Source organism: Eriocheir sinensis, chromosome 2 (assembly GCF_024679095.1).
Source record: "Eriocheir sinensis breed Jianghai 21 chromosome 2, ASM2467909v1, whole genome shotgun sequence".
NCBI lineage: Eukaryota > Metazoa > Arthropoda > Malacostraca > Decapoda > Varunidae > Eriocheir > Eriocheir sinensis.
In genome coordinates this window covers 9,117,137-9,139,368 of record NC_066510.1, presented here as the reverse complement: position 1 = coordinate 9,139,368, position 22,232 = coordinate 9,117,137, and the positions used below count along the sequence as shown (strand labels likewise).

The window sequence follows — 22,232 nt, the reverse complement described above, 5'->3', positions numbered from 1 at the left end:
TGTCCTTATCCATGTTGTGGAATGCTAATCCTATATTTCTTACCATTCTTTACATATCACCGAATATCCTATTAACATGACTCTCAGGCTGTTGATTATTCTGTATTGTCACTCCCAGATCTCTTTCTTCTTGAACTTTTTTAATATTTCTCCATCTCCCATTTTATATGTCCATTTTGATATCCCTTCACTCTTTCCCATTTCCATTACATGACATATCTTCACATTGAACTCCATCTCCCATTTCATACTCCAGTCCTAAATCTTATTCAGGTCCTCTTGCAGAATTTCACAGTCTTTACTGTTTCTTATATATCTCAGCAGTTTTGCATCATCTGCAAACGGGCTCATATAACTGCTTACTTTCTCTGGCATATCATTTATATATTCCAGGAAAAATATTGGTGCCAATAACGATCCTTGAGGCATTCCATGTTGTGATACAGTGAATTTACTGCATCTAACGGGTTGTTTCTCAGAAGACACTTAACTCCTCCAGGACAACTCCACAAAAAGAACACAAACCACTTACCACTAATGCAGCAGGGGTGCCGGGCCTTCCCCGCAAGCACCTCCCAGCGTTACAACGATAATCCTAACAGGCCTGATAGTAATACCTATTTGTAATCACTGTAGGAGGGCACTTATATTTAGAAGGGTTTCAAAAGAAGTGGTCTCTTGAAGTTCGTCCTAGAGGAGTCCTGTAGTCCTCGAGACTAAGTATAAAACAGCACTGCCGCGAGTTAATGTGGGAGCCGTGAGTGCTGAGGTGTTGAATGCTTGAGAGCAGATGATGGAGTGGGGTGAAAGCCAACCACGTGGGTCTGAAGAGGTATTTTGAACTTCCCTCGCTAGATGGCGTGGCTTTCGATTTGTTAAATTATCCTTGCTCTTTAATAATAATTCCGCAAGGGCAATTATTTATTATTTCATGAAAGGAAACACTGAACTATTGTTATTCCTTTCATGGTAAATGTGTTTAGTCTTCAGGCAGTGAATAAGGTGATTCTGTCTCGGTCTGGGAGCCAATGAGCAAAGTATTTAAGTATCATCCAAGGCTTATTGGAGCTCAGACGATACTCATAGTTGGCTTGACCTCTCGGCTCGAGACTAGTTCTATAAGGGAAATAGTTAATTTGTCTAATCCCCTGGTTAACTGACCTAATTCCTAACACATTCCCCAGAGGATATTGCGATTCCCCAAATTGCAATTAACCATCTAGAGTAATTATTTATTCAATTATTTATTTATTTATTTATTTAAAGAAAAGAAATGGGGACTAATCTTAGTAAGAGAAAAAGAGTGAAATGTAAGTAAGGGGGGTTGAGATCGTTGCACATCTCATCCAAATAGACTTGCCCTTACCCTTTCCTCACCTTGTAGGAAAGTGTAGCATTTTTTCTAATCATCCTCACCTGGGAAGGTGTAGCATATTTTTTAATCAATCCTCACCTGGGAAGGTGTAGCATATTTTTTAATCAATCCTCACCTGGGAAGGTGTAGCATATTTTTTAATCAATCCTCACCTGGGAAGGTGTAGCATGTTTTACCCTGATAATTCTATCTACTACTCAAAATTAATTCTTAAGTCTTCAGCCTTAGTAGGTGAAGTACTGAAGCAACCAAGATATTTACAAGTTATCTAAATTATCCCTAAGCATTTTGTTAAACCGCTCTGTAGCCTTCCTTTTGGGCCGAGGCGCCCCGACACGATCACCGCCACTCTGGGTGGGGTCGGCATTATTGTGGGAGGCCCCCTTGTCATATACCAAATCTCTACCCGGATGAGTTATAGTGAGCTCCAGCGGATAAAGGTTACATATAGAATGAAATTCTACTGCTCCATTACCTTGTTTGACCTTGACTGTTCTTACTTTATTATCCAATCCCTTAATAATTTGCAAGACAGTGCCCATTAACCAGAAGGGTCTGGGTTTATTTAAAGCTTTAATCAGAACGATATCTCCTATTTTAATTTTGTTTTCCCAAGTTGACTGATATAGGTTTCTGCTATGTTCTCTTAAGCTGAGTAGATAACTCATACCACAACTTTTTAAAGCTTTCTAATACTTCTTCTTGCACTTCAAGAGTCTTTGCTAAAGAGGGCTGGCTCTGGTCATCAACCCACACTTCCTCATCCCCCCTCAATACGAGAGATGGGTTCCCATGAAGTTTCAAGGAGTTAGGTGTTATAAACTCCAAGCTTTCTGAACTGGATCAGTAGGTCAAGGGTCTAGAATTTATGGCCAACTGAATGCTTGACAAGGATGTTAACATCTCAAAGTATATCAACTTGGCCCTTCCGACTACTTTATACAAACAATTCTTGAGCACCCTTATTAACCTTTCCCAAGCAGAGCCTACCCATGCTGAATATAAGGGAGTTCTCACATGCTTGATGTTAATTCTCTCCAGTTCTTCTTGAACTTCTTTTGATTGTAGGGAGTTTTCTAAAATGTTGCCACCTTTTAAGAAGGCTTTGGCATTATCACTGTACAGGTAATGGGGAATAGAATATAGGTTACAAAATCTATGAAAGGCTAACAGAAAATTCTTTGTTGACATGTCAGGTAATAATTCCAAGTGAACAGCTCTAATATTAAGACAAGTGAATACCAAAACATAAACCTTGACTGACTGATCACTAAGTTCATCTTTGACCCAGAAATGGCCAGTATAATCTACCCCAACATGTTGAAAAGGTTTAATTAGGTTCATGTGATGCTTAGGCATATCTGTGAATTTTGGGTACTTAAATGCCAAGGCTCCTTAGGGAGTAACACAGGGTGATGTATGTCATACTTGAAGTATTGACACTTACTTATCCTGCGTTTGGACCTTATAATGCCTCTTTCATCTAGAAATAAGTTGAGGTTAGATACCAGAGGAGGAATATTTTTTTCATTTGCATTATTTGGATTGTTAAAGAAATTCAGTTCATTCTGGAAACACTCAGTTTGAGCCACCTTTACCCAATACTTTAAGGCTTTCTTTTTAAGAACACAATCCTTTATTTTATTTAGAAATTTATATAGGTAAGCTGTGCACCTCAACAAGCCCTCAAAGGAAAAGTATTTATTTATATTTATTACTCCTGTATTTACTTTAGGCAGGTGAGAGGTACAAGCAGTGCATATTTTGCCTTTTTGAGAAGGCGCTATGCTCAACAAAGGGTATTGAGGACACAGTTGGTAATCATTAGTAAGCCACTGTGGTCCCTCCAGCCAGAACTTCATTTTATCCAGGTATTTGCTATAAGATAACCCTTTGGTTAGCATATCTGCTGGGTTCTCTTCAGTGTGGATATAGTGGTATGCTACAGGTAACTTGAATTTCTTACTTATTTCCAGGGTTAGCAAAAAACAATGTTAAAAAAAAAAAAAACTGGTTTAAACCAATTTTTTTAAACCTTTTTTTTGGTTTAAACCATGTTTTTTGGGGTTAAACCAGTTTCTTTTGGTTTAAACCAGTATTTTTTTTGGTTTAAACCATGTTTTTTTGGTTTAAACCAGTTTTTTTTGTTTAAACCAGTTTTTTTAAACCTTTTTTTTTTTTGTTTAAACCTGTTTTTTTTGTTTAAACAATGTTTTTTGGTTTAAACCTCTTTTTTTTTTGGTTTAAACCATGTTTTTTTTAAACCAGGTCTTTGGTTTAAACCATTTTTTTGGTTTAAACCAGTTTTTTTTTGTTTAAACCAGTTTTTTTTTGTTTAAACCATGTTTTTTTTTGTTTAAACCATTTTTTTTTGTTTAAACAATTTTTTTGTTTAAACCTTGTTTTTTTGGTTTAAACCTTTTTTTTTGGTTTAAACCATTTTTTTGGTTTAAACCATGTTTTTTTTTTTAACCAGGTTTTTGGTTTAAACCATTTTTTTTTTAAACCATGTTTTTTTTTGTTTAAACCAGGTTTTTAGTTTAAACCAGGTTTATTTTGGTTTAGACCAGTTTTTATGGTTTAAACCATTTTTTTTTTGGTTTAAATTTTTTTTTCAGTATGTTTATTCCAGTAATTCTATCCGTATATACATATATGAGTTTGAAAAGGAATTATAGATAGATTTAACGATGGATTTAGCAAAATATTCATTTGATCTTCATACAGTCTGTAAGAGGCAAAATGCAGCTTCTCTAACATGCTTTTTAATTGCAATGTTAAAGAGTAGCAAAACATGAATGACCTCTTCTAATTTTCCAGTTGCATGCCACAAAAACAGTTGTAAGAGAGAGAGAGAGAGAGGGCTTTCCTGTTTTTTTTTTAAACTATATATATATATATATATATATATATATATATATATATATATATATATATATATATATATATATATATATATATATATATATATATATATATATATATATATATATATATATATATATATATATATATATATATATATATATATATATATATATATATATATATATATATATATATATATGCCACTTCACTAAACAGCAGATAAATTGTTTAAAAAAAATCCTTTCCAACAATGCAAACAGAAAAAATACTGGTAGCTAAATTATGTGTAAATTCAAATGTAGTACAATACTTATTCAAACTTATTGTTTTCTGAAACTTACTGAGCAAATGCATATAACATACTGTACTGCACTAAGCCACAATGGTTTAAACTAATAAAAAACAGTGGTTTAAACTAATTATATATAGATATATATATATATATATATATATATATATATATATATATATATATATATATATATATATATATATATATATATATATATATATATATACCAAAATTATGTTTTCAGTTACTCTTGAGTTACAGCATTTGACTGGAGATTTGAGTTTACCAACTGACGTTTTCTTCCAGGTGTTAGTAAAATGACTGTGCATAATAAAAAATAATAAAACCACATATAATTAAAACCACAGTACCTGATGAAACTAAAAAAGATTCACAAAAAACACTGGTTTTATTGATGTTTTTTTTTGGTTTAAACCAGGGGTGTCAAACTCATGGCCCGCGGGATAGTCATAAATGGCCCGCAGTATCACGGTAGCTTCAATCTTGTCAATGTATTTTCTACCCTTGTTGGCCCCCATGACACCACTTCAGAGCATGAATTGGCCCTCCAAGGGTTTTGAGTTTATCACCCCTGGTTTAAACCGCCAACCCTGCTGTACATAATTAAAATCTTACATATAGTTAAAACCACAATACTGATGAAACTAACAAAGATACACACAAAAGAAAAAAAATTGTTTTATTAGTTGGTTTAAACCACTGTTTTTTTTTATTGGTTTAAACCATGGTTTAAACCATTTGGTTTAAACTATTTGGTTTAAACCGCCAACCCTGCTTATTTCAGTCTTCAGGCCATCAGCTTCTAACACTATTTTTCAAGAATTTGGATTTTACTTTAGTATCCATAGTTAGAAGCCAATTTAGCACCACCTGAGCATCCACACAGATATTTATAAATTGAATTTGGATGTGTTGATAAGCCTCTAAAATTGTAGGTAAGCATTTGAAAGCTAATATCATACCCATAAGCTCTAGAGTGGGGATGCTGTGTTAATTTCTCTTATTTAATGGAGCTACCTTAGACTTAGAGTGTAGGTATGTACTTCTACCCTCTCCATCTAGAGCGTAGGCAACAAAGCCATACGCTTCAGCGGAACTGTCACAAAAAATATGTAGCCCACATGTGTTTAGCTCGTTTAGAGCTTGTCTAGGAAATGACACTTCTGACAGCATCTCCAAGTCTCTACATGGAACAGCTTGCGGGAAGAGATGGTGGAGGCAAGCAGTATCCAACAAATAAAGGAAAGACTGGATGAATGTAGATATGTTGATGGGACTATTAGAGCTTAGCTCGGGCCCGGTAAACTACAAATAGGTAAATACACACATATCAGAAAGCTGGAAAGGATACAGAGAATTGCAACTAAAATGGTCCCAGAACTCTCAAATATGACGTATGAAGACAGATTGAAGGAGATGTACTTGACGACACTGGAACAAAGAAGGGAGAGAGGAGATCTGATCGTGTTGTATAAGTTGGTAAATAAGTTTGATGAGGTGGATAGGGATGATCTCTTCTCAACTGCAAAAACGCAGGGGCTGAGAGGACATGGAAAGAAACTTAATAAAGGAACCTGTTTGAGTGACTTAAAAAAAGTATAGTTTTCCACATAGAAGTGTTAACACACGGAACAACTTGTGGGAAGAGGTGGTGGAGGCGAGCAGTGTCCAACAAATGAAGGAAAGGCAGGATAAATGTTGATATGGAGATGGGACTATTAGAGCTTAGCTTGGACCCGGCAGACTACAAATAGGTAAATACACACACGCACGCACGCACGCACACACACACACACACACACACACACACACACACACACACACTCTACACACACACACACACACACACACACACTCTACACACACACATACACACTACTATAAATACTTTATGGACCAAAGCTTATATTACACACACCTAGCCTGATAAAATCTATGATTTAAAAACTGACTGACACACCCTACCTGGCACCACCACTCTGCACTCTGCCCCTCCTCCAACCCCCATACACAATCATCCTTGCATTCCCATAGATACCTTGGACCTCAAAACTCTGATCCCTTCCATTTTTTACTTGTTTTCTCATGTGCCTAATCTCAAAACTGTATTTCTAATATGAATATTTTCAGCTTATCAGCTGCTATGATTGAATAACTATTTATTACTGTCATTATTATTATCATCATCATCATCATCATCATCATCACACACATTCATACTGTTCACATTATAAACAGAGAGAGAGAGAGAGAGAGAGAGAGAGAGAGAGAGAGAGAGAGAGAGAGAGAGAGAGAGAGAGAGAGAGAGAGAGAGAGAGAGAGAGAGAGAGAGAGAGAGAGAGAGAGAGAGAGAGAGAGAGAGAGAGAGAGAGAGAGAGAGAGAGAGAGAGAGAGAGAGAGAGAGAGAGAGAGAGAGAGAGAGAGAGAGAGAGAGAGAGAGAGAGAGAGAGAGAGAGAGAGAGAGAGAGAGAGAGAGAGAGAGAGAGAGAGAGAGAGAGAGAGAGAGAGAGAGAGTTTGATTATCTTCTGTTTTCCAGATCTGGTGGTGAGCAGGTAGAAAAGCTGTGTAGCCTCAATGGTTCTTCAAATTTAGATGCCCAAATACCTGGTTCCCAGTGCCAGGACTGGGTTCTAAGCATGGTCCGTGGTGTGGGCACCAGAAAATGATTCCCGTCTTGTCACACTCATAGACAATCATATCTTCTACTGGGATGTTGAAGCTGCTGGAAGATCAGCAAAGGTGCTGATTTATATGTACACGTAAATGTGATCAGGCCTGTTTTGAAGCCTTTACTTATTCTGGTGTTCATTTTGGAAGATCATTCTGAAGTAGTAATGATGATATTACAACATACAATTTTTTGAAAAGAAGGGCTTATTTTTGCAGATTGTAGGAAAGGTAAGTATTGAGGGTCGAGGTACTGTCAGCTTAGGGAGTGGTCGCTGGTACCCTCATCAGCACGGATCTCAGGTGGCAGCCACCATGGATCCAGTGTACGGGCATGGGACATGAGAACTATGAAACCAACATGGTGTGTAGAAGGGGCACACACACAGTTAGTAAGGTGAGCAATTCAGTGCTATATGTTTGTAAAAGTTTGTCATGAGATACATTTGCTTCATTTTAATTCTGTTGAATATCATAATGTGATATTGTAATAACTACCAGATTATTTTGTCCTGTTTTGGCAGAGATCTGGATTTTAACCCAAACATGCAGTACTATCTTGCAACATGTGGAGATGACTGCAAAACAAAATTCTGGGACATCAGAAATACAGATCAACCCCTAAAAGAACTTAGTGATCATTCTCATTGGTAAGGTTTAGTATTGGTTGTTGGAAATGTTTAATTTTACACCCTGTACTGTTTTTAGCACCATATCTCACATCTTGTTATGTATGTATTTCGAAGCACATAACACATTCTATTCCAGTAAACCATTGATAAGTGTGATTTTTGATAAATCTATATTTGGATAAGTCAGGCACTTTTGAGCAGTTGTACATTTTCCAGAAAAGTTGGAGTGTTCAACTTTAATGATGGGAATAAGTCATCAGTTGGATAGGTTACGTGATAAGTTAAACATACAGTGGGGCCCCATGTCTAGCTATAATGAGACTGAAAAAACATTGCTAGTTCTGCAGTCACCAATCTGGGGGAAAAAAAAAAAAAAAAATCAGAAGTTGGCTTTTTTTGCTCTATTTCACCTGCTTCTAACAACTTAACTTACATTTATATATAAACATAACTACCAATAGGGAAAGGCAACAAAACTTGCCATCAAATGCTCTGAATGTGCTCTCTATTGCATAAAGGAGTTAAGGGTTGGAAGTGTGTCGACTTAATGAGACCTGGCACCACCATCACTGCCCTCTTGCATACACAGCAGCCTTCCTCAGTAACTCCTCTTGTATAGCAGCAGTTTATGGTCATTAAACCCAATAAAGCCCTGAGGGTTAACAGGGCTGAGTGGGGCAATAGGCAACGTCACATACTTGGGTTCAGTTGACCTGTGGGTGGAGGGGATGAGCCAAACAGAACAGTGGATCAGCTAAGTGAAACTGTGGCATCCAACATAACAGCTCCCTCACAATATTTCCACAGCAGCTCTTTTACCAGAAACACCAATCATAGCTGAACGAAACATTTGTAAAAGTTAAGAAGATGAAGAGGTGACACTTATAACTATGATGTATGTTTTGTCACAAATGCTCCCCCCCCCCCCCACACACACACACACACACACTGCACAACTCCCCAAACAACAAGTCGGTGGGGCATTAAGTGCTATCTTGACAAAACTTGTCAGCTCCATTTTGTAATGTTGCACAATGTTTCATGGCCAATGGGTCACCTGAACTCTGGTGCTCACCCTTCTGCAACTCTCTGCATGACTTGTCAGGCTGTCTTGATGCAACTTGCCATTGCTCACTGTTTCCTCCCAGCCAGTGGGAATATCTTCACTAGTTCTGTGGCTTCGATTGTTAGTGATGAATCTCAGGACTGTTTCTATCCTATCACTTGACTTGAAATTGCTCGTTAAAAAATGCTAGTTGAGTGGCCCCACTGTAGTCTAATATCATAACCCCCCCCCCCCCCAAAAAAAAAAAAAAGATGGGGGGGGGGGAGAGAGGGTCTCAACCTACACCATACAACTTTACACTCCTACTGTCTTTCATTCTTCCTCACCTGTACCTTCATCACTAACCCACTTTCTCTTCTTAATATACTCTTGATAAAAATAACAAAAAAAACGGAAGGGAGGGAGAGTGAGTGTGTGTATTTACCTATACTCAAATTTCTTTTTAATTGAGGTGAAAAATACACTTGTCAGTAGAGGTGCCCTTTTTCCTCGGAAATTTGCACTGGTAGCTGACTGCTGAACATATGATGTTCGAATAAGAATAACATAATGTTAATTGACATGATTGCCAGGTAATGTGAATCAAAACTTATTTATTAACTCAAGTTTCACCTTCTGATATATGTTACGTCAGTTAAAAATGATGATCTAGGAGATTATGAAGTAATGTGCAGCCAAGTCTTGATTTGTTAACATCAGTCACTTATGTCAGTAACATACTCATGTTTTTGGATACATGCTACTTCATATGCAACTTCTCACATATTTTAATGTGGATTCAGACTATAATTGCATTAAACACAAGAAAACATGTAATTATCAACTTTTTTTAAGTTACGAATCCACTCATGACTCAGATGCGAACATGAGTGATGGTGAAATGGTGTTAATGTAAATTGTATGCTTTGTAGTAAGTAGGCTATTCTGGAAACCTATTCTTTCGATCACAACACACCTGTCCCCCCTTATTTGTTGGGGTTAGAGGACACAGACCCCTGTGAAGTGGAAATTTCCATGAACATTTAGTCCCCCCCCCCCCCCCCCACCCTAAAAGCTTCGACTCACAAAAATCACTGAGCAATTTTACACATCAGCTGTACCTAATAAAGGATTTCTGTTACCTGAAAGCAGCATAAAATATCACAAACAGTATCATTCATCAGCTACACACACTACTTATATAAACTGTGCTGTAATTTATGTAAACTTCTTACAAATAGTCATTAAAATTTGACTTTACTGTTGAGTATTCACCACAAAGTCTGTTGCCATTTTCTTTTCCAACTTCAGGTGCTTCAGCATATTGTACCATGAAAATTATTTACTAATGAATGCTTCTTTTGATGAATATCAGGTAATATAAATGTGAAACAGGTAATAAAAATGGAATCATAACTACAAGCAGCAGTTCAACTGATCGTAAGGAAACAAACGTGTTGGTGCGGCAGTGGGAGGGATAGGCAGGTACCAGTGCCTGTTGGTGCCAGCACCAGTACTGGCACTTGCCCAGCCCTACTGCTGTACCAACACCTCGTCTGTTTGTTTACAAGTATAAGCTGAACAGGTGCTTGTAGCTATGATCCAGTTTTTAATACCCATTTCATATTTTATTACTTGATTATTATAAAAAGAAGCATTCATTAGGTGCCCTGTCATAGCCAGTGCCAGTAATCCCAGTACTTGCCCAGTCCTGCAGCACCACACCAACATGTCATCTGTTTGTTTACAATCAACTGAACAGCTGCTTGTAGTTATGGTCCAGTGTTTATTACCTCTTTCATATTTTTATTGCCTGCATATTATAGGAAGACTTATCCATTATAGTCTGTTCAGAGCATGAAGTCGATTCAGGGTGGAGCTGGTATTGTCGTTTACCTCTAGCCATGCTGCCAAATCAACCTTCGTACATGCGTCTCTCTCTTATTTCCCATCCATGTGCTATTTGAAAGTGATATTTTATATATTCTGTATATAGTAAAGGAAGTTACATAGTACAATGAGTGTCGATGTTTAGGATTATAACAACGATTTGTATAAATTCTATGACATGTGGCAACGATTTTTTCCCATGTTGCCACATTTTGGTGGTGGTCGGCGTGTCCCCTTAGGTCCCTCCCCCAGGTCGAGAGGGAGAGAGATAAACAGGTGGGTTGTGGGTGGGTAGGTAGAGAGACGGTGCTAATCTGATAATTGGCGGTCGAACTGGCAGCACCGCACTCATGGGAATTCAGGAATCTGCCACACCTTGAACCGACTTCATGCTCTGAACAGACTATAGTAAATAATTGGCATGGTACGACATGCTTAAGCACCTGATGTTGAAAAAGAAAATGGCAGGGATTTTTAGGTGACTACCTAACAGTGAAGTGAGATTTAATGACTACGTATTTGCAAGAAGTTTACATAAAATACAGTTCAGTTTATAGTATGTATAGCTGATGAATGACATTAGTGTGATATTTTATGCTGCTTTATCCCTGTATACATTGTCCTTTCCTTAGCAACGGCTGAATCCTCCATAGGCAAACCAAGAATGTTTGAAGTGATGCCACTAAAATTCCTTTGCTCTGCAAATGCGTGAATCCACGAAGTGAGCCCATGAATAAGGGGGACAGGTGTACATTAGATAGAACTGCAATCGACCCTCGATTTCCTAGGCCTTGATTTCCTGGATATCAAATTTCTTGGATAAAATGTGCCAGGTAACATGACACTGACCATTGTGTCAGGGTACTTAAGACACAGTGCATTTAAGAATAAGGTTAAGCTAAAGATTATAATTACAACTCCCTTTAATCCAATGCTGACAATTTATTTAAATGATTCAAGCAACTTTTGACTTTTTTCATCTTTTAGTGGCAATATGGAAGTCACTATTTTCAGTCTTTTCACCAACCTTTGATATAAAAATCTTTCTTGAGGAAGTATCAAGGCACCTGTGAAAATAAATCATTCCCTGGAAATAAAATAAGAATATAGGAAATATTTAAAAAGAATTTAGCCTTTAATTTGTGGTATTTATAACATTTTCTCGTTAGCTACCAGTGGAAAAAGTTATTTAGACGTATGCAAGATTCTGAAAGGGCTTAGAGATGGCATCACTTCAACTTGCCCTATTAATGCTTATCTAATGGTCATCTAAAGTCATGGAATACTCATATGTGAATGTCTTTTCTGTGCAGGGTTTGGAGCGTGCGATACAATGCTTCTTATGATCAGCTGGTATTAACTTGCTCCAGTGACCAGCGAATAATATTGTCCAACTTGCCATCCATTGCCTCTCAGCCCTTTGGCACCATGGTGGATCAGGAAGACACCAGCCGAGAGGACAAAGAAAAGTAAGTGTCCATTTTTTTTTTTTTTTTTCCCCCCCAAGCCATAACATTAACCCTTTCACGCACCATGACATGATTCGTGTCAAAATGGAATCATCTACATCTGAGCTTTTGACTCAAATTGTGTCAAAAACTTTTAAAAATTCACCAAAAATGAAAAAATATCTTTCAAAATCGTGTCAATTTTTTGGGGGGGGTCAAAGATTCAAGCTAGACCTATAATATATTTTTTCATTTATTTTTATTGTCTGAACTTGTTTCTTCATTCCATTTCATTCTCATTTGATTCTGAACAACTGTATTTATTCATTTAGTTCTCTTCACATCAAAGATTCTCTTTGTTCATCCTTCATTATTTTCCTTTTCATAGGCTCACAACTCAATGCCTTGATCATTATCTTCGTATCCTTTCAGCTTTATATCTTTTCTGATTCAATGTTGCATATTCCAAACTTGGTCTTTGATTTCCATGATTTTTTCATCATATCCTTATACATGCAATGAAATGCCATTCTAATGTTTTGCATGTATAAGGATATGATGAAAAAAATCATAATGGAAATCAAGAGACCAAGTTTGGAATATACAGCATTGGTTTGGTTCCCCTTCAGGAAAAAGATATAAGCTGGAAAGGATACAGAGGATAGCGACCAAATTAGTAACGGAGTTGCGAGCCTGCCATGAGAACAGATTGGAGGAAATGGAATTGACAATGCTTGAGGAGAGGAGACAAAGAGGAAACTTAATACCTTTGTATAAATTTACTAGTGGATTGGACAAACTGGACAGAAGTGACCTGGTTGTGGCAGAAGGGAAGAGGGGGCTGAGAAACTGAAAAGGGAACATGTCTGAAGGATAAAAGGAAGTACAGTTTCCCCATACAGAAGTGTAGATGAGTGGAATGGTCTATAAGGAGGAGATTGTGGAGGCGGGGAGTGTCCATCAAATGATGGAAAGGTTGAACAAATATAGACAAGGAGACAGGACTATCCGAACTTAGCTCAGGCCCTGTAAACCACAAATAGGTAAATACATTATGTTGGACTTTTTTTAACCCTTTCATACACCAAAAGTTTAATAAGTTTCTCTTTCCACTGCGACGTCCATCTGGGGCTCCCTAGGGGGCCAAGGGGGCCCGTGCGACAAAATGTTTTTACTATGTTATCGATTTCACCCACGAGTATTCTTTTTTTCCTGGCATTATTATATATTGTTGTTTTTGATGGAGATTATTCTGCCTTATGAAAGAAAAAAATATCAAGAAATGCAAATAAATAGCGAAGTTTACCGACTCTGAAAAAAACAATTTAAAGGGAGGACAGTCATGCTCACAGGCTGCCTGTTGAGAAGCAACTAAACCACGGGCAATTATCACTTCAAATCCAATGGCACAAGAAAGTTAACAATTAGTTTATATATATAGGCTTTGCCTTGCACCCGTCACTGACGGCAGGCTCCCCAGATGCAGATGCATTGGGGAAGCTTGCTGTGCAGTTGGGTCCCCCAGCAAGACTAGATCGAGGTCAAGGCTCGCACCATGACCCCAACCTCTACTTTTTATTTTGTTTTTGGCAGAGGTACAGTTTTTTTTTTATAGGTAGAGGGGGTGGAAATCCCTCCCCCAACCAGCTCAGATCAGGGGCTGGACTGACTGCTCACCATAGGGCAAGGATGTAGGACCCGTCACCCCTGGGAGGATTAATCCCCCAGTTACCCAGAGAAAGAAGCATAAACAGGGGAGAGAGAAAAAGAAAGTCAGCCAGCTCGGGGAGGTTGAGGACACTGCATTCCTCATTCAGATAGACCTGTCATGTTAAAGCCTCATAATTATTCAACTAAGATTTTTTATCACCAGCTGAAAAAGTAGTAGTAGGAAAGGTTAATATGGGAAAGAGATTAACTTCCAGAGACAGCGGTACCCATTAATCATTTTTTCAAGTACTTTAGATACATAAATAACATTTTTGTTAATAACAGCACTTTTCAGGCATCAACTTATATGATTGGTGAGATCCTACCCTACATAGCAAGAGGAGTGTATAAATCTATGCCTCGTATTTTTATGCTTACATATATAAAGCTTTACGTATATATTGCTCAGAGAGGATCAACCATTTATACTTAAGCTGATTTACCTAATTCATTCCATTGAGCAGCTTTCTGTTCTCTCCATATACTCTTCTATTTATCATAGGTATGCCTCTAAGTGTAATGTGGCTAAATTAAAATTTTCAGGGTGGAAGGCACTGAGGAAGGTGTGATCCAGACTTATGATGACCATGAAGATTCAGTGTATGCAGTGGAGTGGTCTGCTGCTGACTTTTGGACATTTGCCTCCCTTAGTTATGATGGTAGGCTAGTTATCAATAAAGTTCCCAGGAGTGTGAAGTACAAGCAGTTCATGTAAGTGCTACATAATTGCAGTAAATATAATTTATTCAATCCCACACCAGTAATACATAATAAAATTACAGACAAAGTATTTTTTATTGTATCATAGAAACTAAAATAATGGACTGAAAAATCTAAAAATGTTAGCCAGAGTGCTGGGAATTGAACCATTGCCTTCAGAATAGAAGTTGGGCAACAAACCAACTAAACCACTGATGAGCTAAAAGTATTGTGCCAGAGGTTGCTTCTGTGGCAGTTAACTTGACACCCCAGCTCCACTGTGGACATAAAGGAAAGGTAATGCCGCTCACACTTGTGGTAGCTGGCAAAGCTGTTAATTGACCCAAGATGTCACATATGATCTATCTGGATGAGGAAAGAAGCATCATCAATCCTCTTCAGATGTCTTTCTTTCTTTTTTATCTCCTTCCAGTTCATGCTTCTTTCTTTGGGTTGCCAGAGGATTTTATTTCTTAGGGGTCCTGCATTCATGCCCTTTGGTAAGGGGTCAGACAAGCCTTGATGTGGGGATGGTTCTAGGGAGGGGTTTGCACTTCCTTCCCCACTAAAAAAAAGTACTTTTTGCCAAATAAATCTTAAAGGTAGAAGTTGGGGTCTTGGCGTGAGCCTTGACCCCAGATGAGTCTGCCATTAGTGACAGGTGCAGGACAAAGCCTACAGTCCCCTCATTATAACTAAACTCACTACTACTACTACTACTACTACCACTACTACCACTTTTATTACTACTACTACAAGTAATAATAATAATAACAATAATAAAAGTACATAATAATAATAATACATAATAATAATGAGTTATAATAGTTATAATAATTATAATAATGATACATAGTGATATTTATAATAATAATAGCAATAATAAAAATAACAATGGAGAAAATAGTAATGACTAAATAATCACTGTAGTGTAGTGTATATGACTAATATGAAGAGCCAGTCTTCACTGCATGTATGAACTTAATTAAACACATGTCAGCTATTCATGGTCGCAGTAAAGGTAAGATAAATTTGGGTGCATATGCCATAGTTGTACATGGCTACAGTGCTCATCTCCACTGCATTGGCCCTTTGAGCCTGGGGTAGGAAGAGCCCACCACCCTGGGACACCAGCCAGTGTGAAGTCTGGAATTAGCACAGTTTATCTTCCCAAGGTTTCCCCAGGTACTCATTTACCGACCAGGATGAACAATTGGGTGAACTGCACGCCGACTGCCTGGGTCGAAATTCAATCCCAGGCCATCAGACCTAGGCAAGCTACCCATTACTCATTCTCATGAATGAGAAACTATGGTAAGTTGGAGGACTCACAGAGAATTCTGTTGACACTATATCAGTGTACTGAAGTCTGCCTGGAAATATGGCGACTTCCCCTAACAGAAGCTCTGTAAGTTGCCACATCACCAATTTGGGATACTGTGCATATGATTTTATAATAAATATTTATCATTACCTATTACAACATTAATTTACCCATCACCATAGTTACATAATTAGACAACCTTACAACACTTGGAGTAATTTCAACAGGCAGCAACACTCTTCTTCAAGTCACTATTCAGTGTCCATGCCTCCCAGACATACTCTTAAGAAAGGCAGCACAAATGACTTCGAGATTTTAATATTTGTTCACATGCATAGATAATGACAATGCCATATATCCATGTTGAGCGAGTCCATAACTGTGGGCCAAGCCAATCCACCATTGTTATGTACTACGCTACTAAGGTATGTGAATCTTTTGGTGACCTCCATGTACTTCCCACAAGCATGAACAGACTGAACTGTCATTCAGCAAGCCTCCAAATGATTAGACCTTGGTTTTGATCCAGGAGACCTTCAGTCCCATTGGCTTTGTCTCCTCATGCAGCATTTCAAGAGCCAGCAAAATCTCCTGTGAGAAGTACAGCATCATCAGCAAAACTGTCAGGACCTTGATGTTGCCAACTGATGCAATGCAACAACTTTGATCAACAACTTTGCATGATACCCAGTCCATGAAAGTGCTGAAAAGTGATGGAGCATGGACACAGCCCTGCCCCACTCCTGAGTCAACAAGGAAGAAGTGGGAAATGCCTCTCCTGTACTTCACATCCCTCTCAGTCCAAGACTAAAGGCCAGTCATCAGGTCAATAATTCTTGCAGGAATTTCATGGATTCACAGAATGTCCCAGAGTGATTCACAATGCATTGAGTCCAGTGCCTTCTTGAGGTCGATGCAGGCTGTGAGTAGCCCCTGTTGAAACCCAAGTCAGCGTTCCATAAGAATGTGAAGTACTAGGATCTGGTCACCTGTTGGCGTGTGGGGCATGAACCCAAGATTGTTCAGGTCTCGGAAACTTTAGCAAATGAGATTGAATTTGCACCAGCATTAGATGAGCAAGCAATTTGTCAGGAACACCAAGCAGTACACCTGTCCCATTTTATTAGTGGGGGTTAGGGAACACAGACTCCTGCAGAGATTATCCACGAATGTTTGGTGTGTTCCCCCCTCCCCTCAAAAAAAAGGCCTCTAGACATGCAAAAAAAAACAGAGCAATTTTGCACAAATTACCTAATAAAGCATTTCTGTTACCTGAAAGCAAAATCATGTATCACAAATGGCATCATTCATCAACTTTATGTACTAAAAACAATCGAGCCTAACATAACATCAGACTGTACCATGTACGGGGAGGCGGTGGCTGAACAGATAGCGAGACGGCCCCGCGTTCAGGAGGACGTGAGTTCAATCCCTGCCTGGTGCCACCAAGCTGGGATTTTTCAGCCGCTGCCGAGTGGCTTAAAACTACCCACATGCTGTCCAGAGGACCACCTATCAACCCGGACTCTAGATTCTAGGATTAAAGATGAGCTCTGGGAGGGCAGCATGAGCCAATGCAAGATGGCGCCACTATAAACACTTGCCTGCACCTGAACGGGCTGGGCCGACCATTAGGCCCCACCGGGAAGAAGCCTTGGACCGACCATCAGGATCCACCGGGAAGAAGCCTACTGGCACAATAGGCCAAGACGTAAAAAAAAAAAAAAAAAAAAAAATTACTGTACCCTTGCTGCCAGCATCACCTATTTATTTAGTTTTCAGCTGAACAGCTGCTTGTAGTTATGATCCAGTTTTTATTACCTGTTTCATATATTTATCTGATTTTTATAGAAAGAAACATTCATTAGTAAATAATTTGTATGGTATGATATACTTAACTAAAGCAACTGAAAAAAAAAAAAAAAAAATGGCAGAGACTTCGTCATGAGTGTCCAACGGAAAAGTGATATTTTAATGATTACACATATGCAAGAAGTTTATGTAAAATACTGTACAGTTTATAGTATGTACAGCTGATGAATGTTGCTCTGTAAAGTGGTACCTGGTGAAGACTAACAATGCACAGGCAGATTGCAAATTAAGAGTGAGAGGTGTAGGGAAAGGCTAGCAAAGAACAATAGACTAAAGCTATGGGACCTGAAGGGACAGAAGCTACAGGAATTCAGAGAGAGTGTATACTTAAGAAGGATGAATACCCAAGAGGAGAGACCAGGAAGAGCAAGTGAACAAGCAGTGGCTGAATGCAGTTGTGGGTGCAGCAGAGGAAGTGGTCAGCAAAACAAGAGGGGAAGGACCCAGGAGAGAAGATGATTAGTGGTGGAGCGATGAAATTAGAGATGTACTACAGTGAAAGAAGAGGGCCTGGAAGGACTGGAATAATAATACGTAATGACGAAGAGGCAAGAGGCAAGCCGACAACTTTGCTCTCCTCAACGATCTAGAGCAATTGGTTCAGCCCCCTACTTGTATTCCTGATCGCTTTGGAGATATGCCCAATATTCTTGACCTTTTCTTAACCTCTAACCCTTGAGCCTACTCTGTTAAACTGTTCTCTCCATTGGGCTCCTCTGATCACAACCTTATTTCATTATTATGTCCTATTGCTCCTGTACATCCTCAGGACCCATCAAAGAGGCGATGCTTCTGGCATTTTGCTTCAGCTCAATGGGATGACCTGAGAATGTACTTTTCCGATTTCCTGTAGAATGATTACTACTTCCAGGAGAGAGACCCCTCTGTGTGCCCAGCGCATCACTGAGGTGATTGTCTCTGGAATGGAGGCACACATACCACATACATTCTCTATCCCCCATGCTAAAAAGCCTTGGTTTAATCACGCTTGTTCTCATGCTATTAAAGATAGAGAGGCAGCTCACAAAATGTACCAGAGCCTTCGCACTCCTGCTAATCATGATCTTTACATTTCTGCCAGGAATCGTGCCAAATCTATTCTCCAACTAACTAAGGACTCTTTCATATATATAAAGTGCTGCAACCTTGCTTTCTCTAATTCTTCCAGACTTCTGGCATCAGGCCAAAAATATCTCCTCCAGTTTCACGTCTTCATCTTTCCCTCCTCTCTTTAATCCTGACGGCAGCACCGCCGTCTCTTCTGTCTCTAAGGCTGAACTCTTTGCTCAAACTTTCTCTAAAAACTCCACTTTGGACAATTCTGGGCATATTCCTCCTACTCATCCCCCCTCTGACTCCTTTATGCCTGTTATTAAGATTCTTAAAAATTATGTTTTCTATGCCTTCTCTGGCCTCAATCCTCAGAAGGCTTATGGGCCTGATAGAGTGCCTCCTATTGTCCTTAAAAACTGTGCTTCTCTGCTGACACCCTGCCTGGTCAAACTCTTTTGTCTCTGCCTTTCATCATCTACCTTTCCTTCCTGCTGGAAGTATGCTTTCATACAACCTGTGCCTAAAGGGTGACCGTTCCAATCCCTCAAACTACCGCCCTATAGCTTTACTTTCCTGTCTATCTAAAGCTTTTGAATCAATTCTTAACTGGAAGATTCAGAAGCACCTTTCCACTCCTAACCTTCTATCTAATTGCCAGTATGGGTTCCGCAAGGGGCGTTCTACTGGCGATCTTCTTGCTTTCTTAACTGACTCTTGGTCATCCTCGCTTAGTCATGTCAGTGAAACTTTCTCAGTTGTGCTAGACATATCGTAAGGTTTTGATAGAGTTTGGCACAACTCTTTGCTTTCTGCAATACCTTCCAACGGATTCTATCCTTCTCTCTGTTCCTTTATCTCAAGTTTCCTTTCCGGCTGTTCTATCTCTGCTGTGGCAGACAGTCACTGTTCTTCCCCTAAACTTATCAACAGTGGTGTCCTACAGGGCTTTGTCCTATCACCCACTCTCTTCCTGTTATTCATCAGTGATCTTCTTTCCATAACAAACTGTCCTATCCACTCATATGCTGACGACTCCACTCTGCATTATTCAACTTCTTTCAACAGAAGACCCTCACAACAGGAATTACAAGACTCCAGACTGAAGGCTGCAGAACGCTTAACCTCAGACCTTGCTATCATTTCCGATTGGGGTAAAAGGAACCTTGTGTCCCTCATTGCCTCAAAAACCCAATTTCTCCACCTATAAACTCGACACAATCTTCCAAACACCTATCCCCTATTCTTCAACAACACTCAGCTGTCACTTTCTTTTACAGTAAACATCCTCAGCCTATCCTTAGCTCAAAATCTCAACTGGAAACTTAACATCACTTACCAAATCAGCTTCCTCGAGGTTTGGCGTTCTGTATCATCTCCACCAGTTCTTCTCCCCCGCAAAGATGCTTTGCATATGTATGGGCCTTGTCTGCCCTCGATTGAAGTATGCATCTCACATGTGGGGGGGCTCCACCCATACAGATCTCTTGGACAGAGTGGAGTCTGAGGGCCATCCATATCCCCGTCTCCCAACATCATCCTCCAAGGAAAACTTGGCATTAAAAAGGTACCTCCAGGCCTTCCTTGGACCTTTCCCTTGGAACATAATTAGGGATTATATCGTCATTTATGCATAATGAAGTGCTAGTATATTCTCATTGGTATATGATACGTGAATTTCAGTCCACCTCGACCTGAAGATGAGAAAAAATTTAAAGATACAAACACGTTTACAAGACTTTAGTGTAGAAGTGAAGAAATAGGGTGATGTTTTCCTGCAGGGTGTCACATTTACTGACAGCGTAAAGTATGTTCTATAAAGTGAAACGTATGAGCGAGAATTATGTTATCAGAATAAGAATTACATTTTGTTTATTCATAAGTGGAAGTAGAAGAACTGCGAAATATTCGGTATCTCAAGCTATACGCTCTTCACATAGAGGAAGCGGCAACACCGCGTGTTCCAACAATGTTGTCAGCTGATCCGTGGACCACCACCTCGTCAACTCGACTGTTTTCTCATCCATATTTCGTACATGAGGTAAGTACTACATTGTTAATTATCTCCTGTACTGGGCAGGAAGGTTTATATAGGGAAGTTACTCAGATTTCTTGCATACAAAAAACAGAGGATGCTTACAAGGACTGGGGAGGCCTCCATCACTTCAAACTCTCGACTAGCGTGCATGTACCACAACAAAGGATTTGGCTAAGCATGTGTTTATGCATTCAAATAAATTAACAAAAACGTCATAGAATTTACTATGGTGGCCATGTTAATAAGGAACGGCATAGATTCCTGCATATAGAAAATGTTAAGGATGCCGATTTCCGTTAACCGAAAGCTCTTAGATTGCAGTTATTTCCAGATGAGAGTGTTTCACAGAAGGTTTTGACCTGGCAAACCTGCAAGGTAGGGAAACGTCGCTTGATGGGGATATGGCTGTAAGGCTCTTCGTCTCATCAGCTCCCCTCCTCTTACTGACAGTCTTCTACCTCTTAAATTCTGCCACCATGTTGCATCTCTTTATATCTTCTATCAATACTTTCATGCTGACTGCTCTTCTGAACTTGCTAACTGCATGCCTCCCCCCCTCCCGTGGCCCCGTATCACTCAACTTTCTACTGCTCATCCCTATTCTGTCTAAACCCTTTATGAAAGAGTTAACCAGCATCTCCATTCTTTCATCCCCTTCACTGGTAAACTCTGGAACAGCCTTCCTTAGTCTGTATTTCCTCCTGCCTATGAATTGACCTCTTTCAAGAAGAGTGTATCAAGACACCTCTCCATCCAAAATTGACCTCTCTTTTGGCCACTCTTTACTCTTTGCTTAATGGGCTTTTTTTCTACACCTTTTTGTTGCCTTCAAGTTGCTTCCTGTGCTGTAAAAAAATAAATAAATAAATAAATAAACACAGGGAAAGGCAGCAGTAAGAGAGGCTAAAGAAAGAGGAGGCAAGTAGGGATTTGTATGAAAGTTTGAATACAAGAGAAGGTGAAAAGAATATTTTCGGGATTACAAGAGCTAGACAAAAGAAAAGGCAAGACGGAAACAGTTGGAATTGTAAAAGATGAGAGCTCTACAGAATGAAAATGGCATAAAGAAGAGATGGAAAGTTGCTGAAGGTGGAGAATGAGATACCTTGCATGGAAGGGCTGGTTGACACCATCAGTAGAGAGAAGAAGAGAGCCCTGAAGAAGATGAAAAATGGGAAAACATCTGGACCATCGAGGTAGCAATAGAAATGATAAATGCAATGGGGAATGACGGTAAAGAATGGTTGCTAAGACTGCTGCAGGAGGTAGTGAGGGACGTACAGATACCGAACATGTGGAG

The 22,232-nt window shown here is 39.1% G+C and overlaps 1 pseudogene; it reads left to right on the top strand.

Moving 5' to 3' along the window:
* Nucleotides 1-14,736, top strand: part of LOC126998137 (EARP-interacting protein homolog) — a 43,183-nt pseudogene extending 28,447 nt beyond the window's left edge.
* The last annotated feature ends 7,496 nt before the right edge of the window (nt 14,737-22,232 follow it).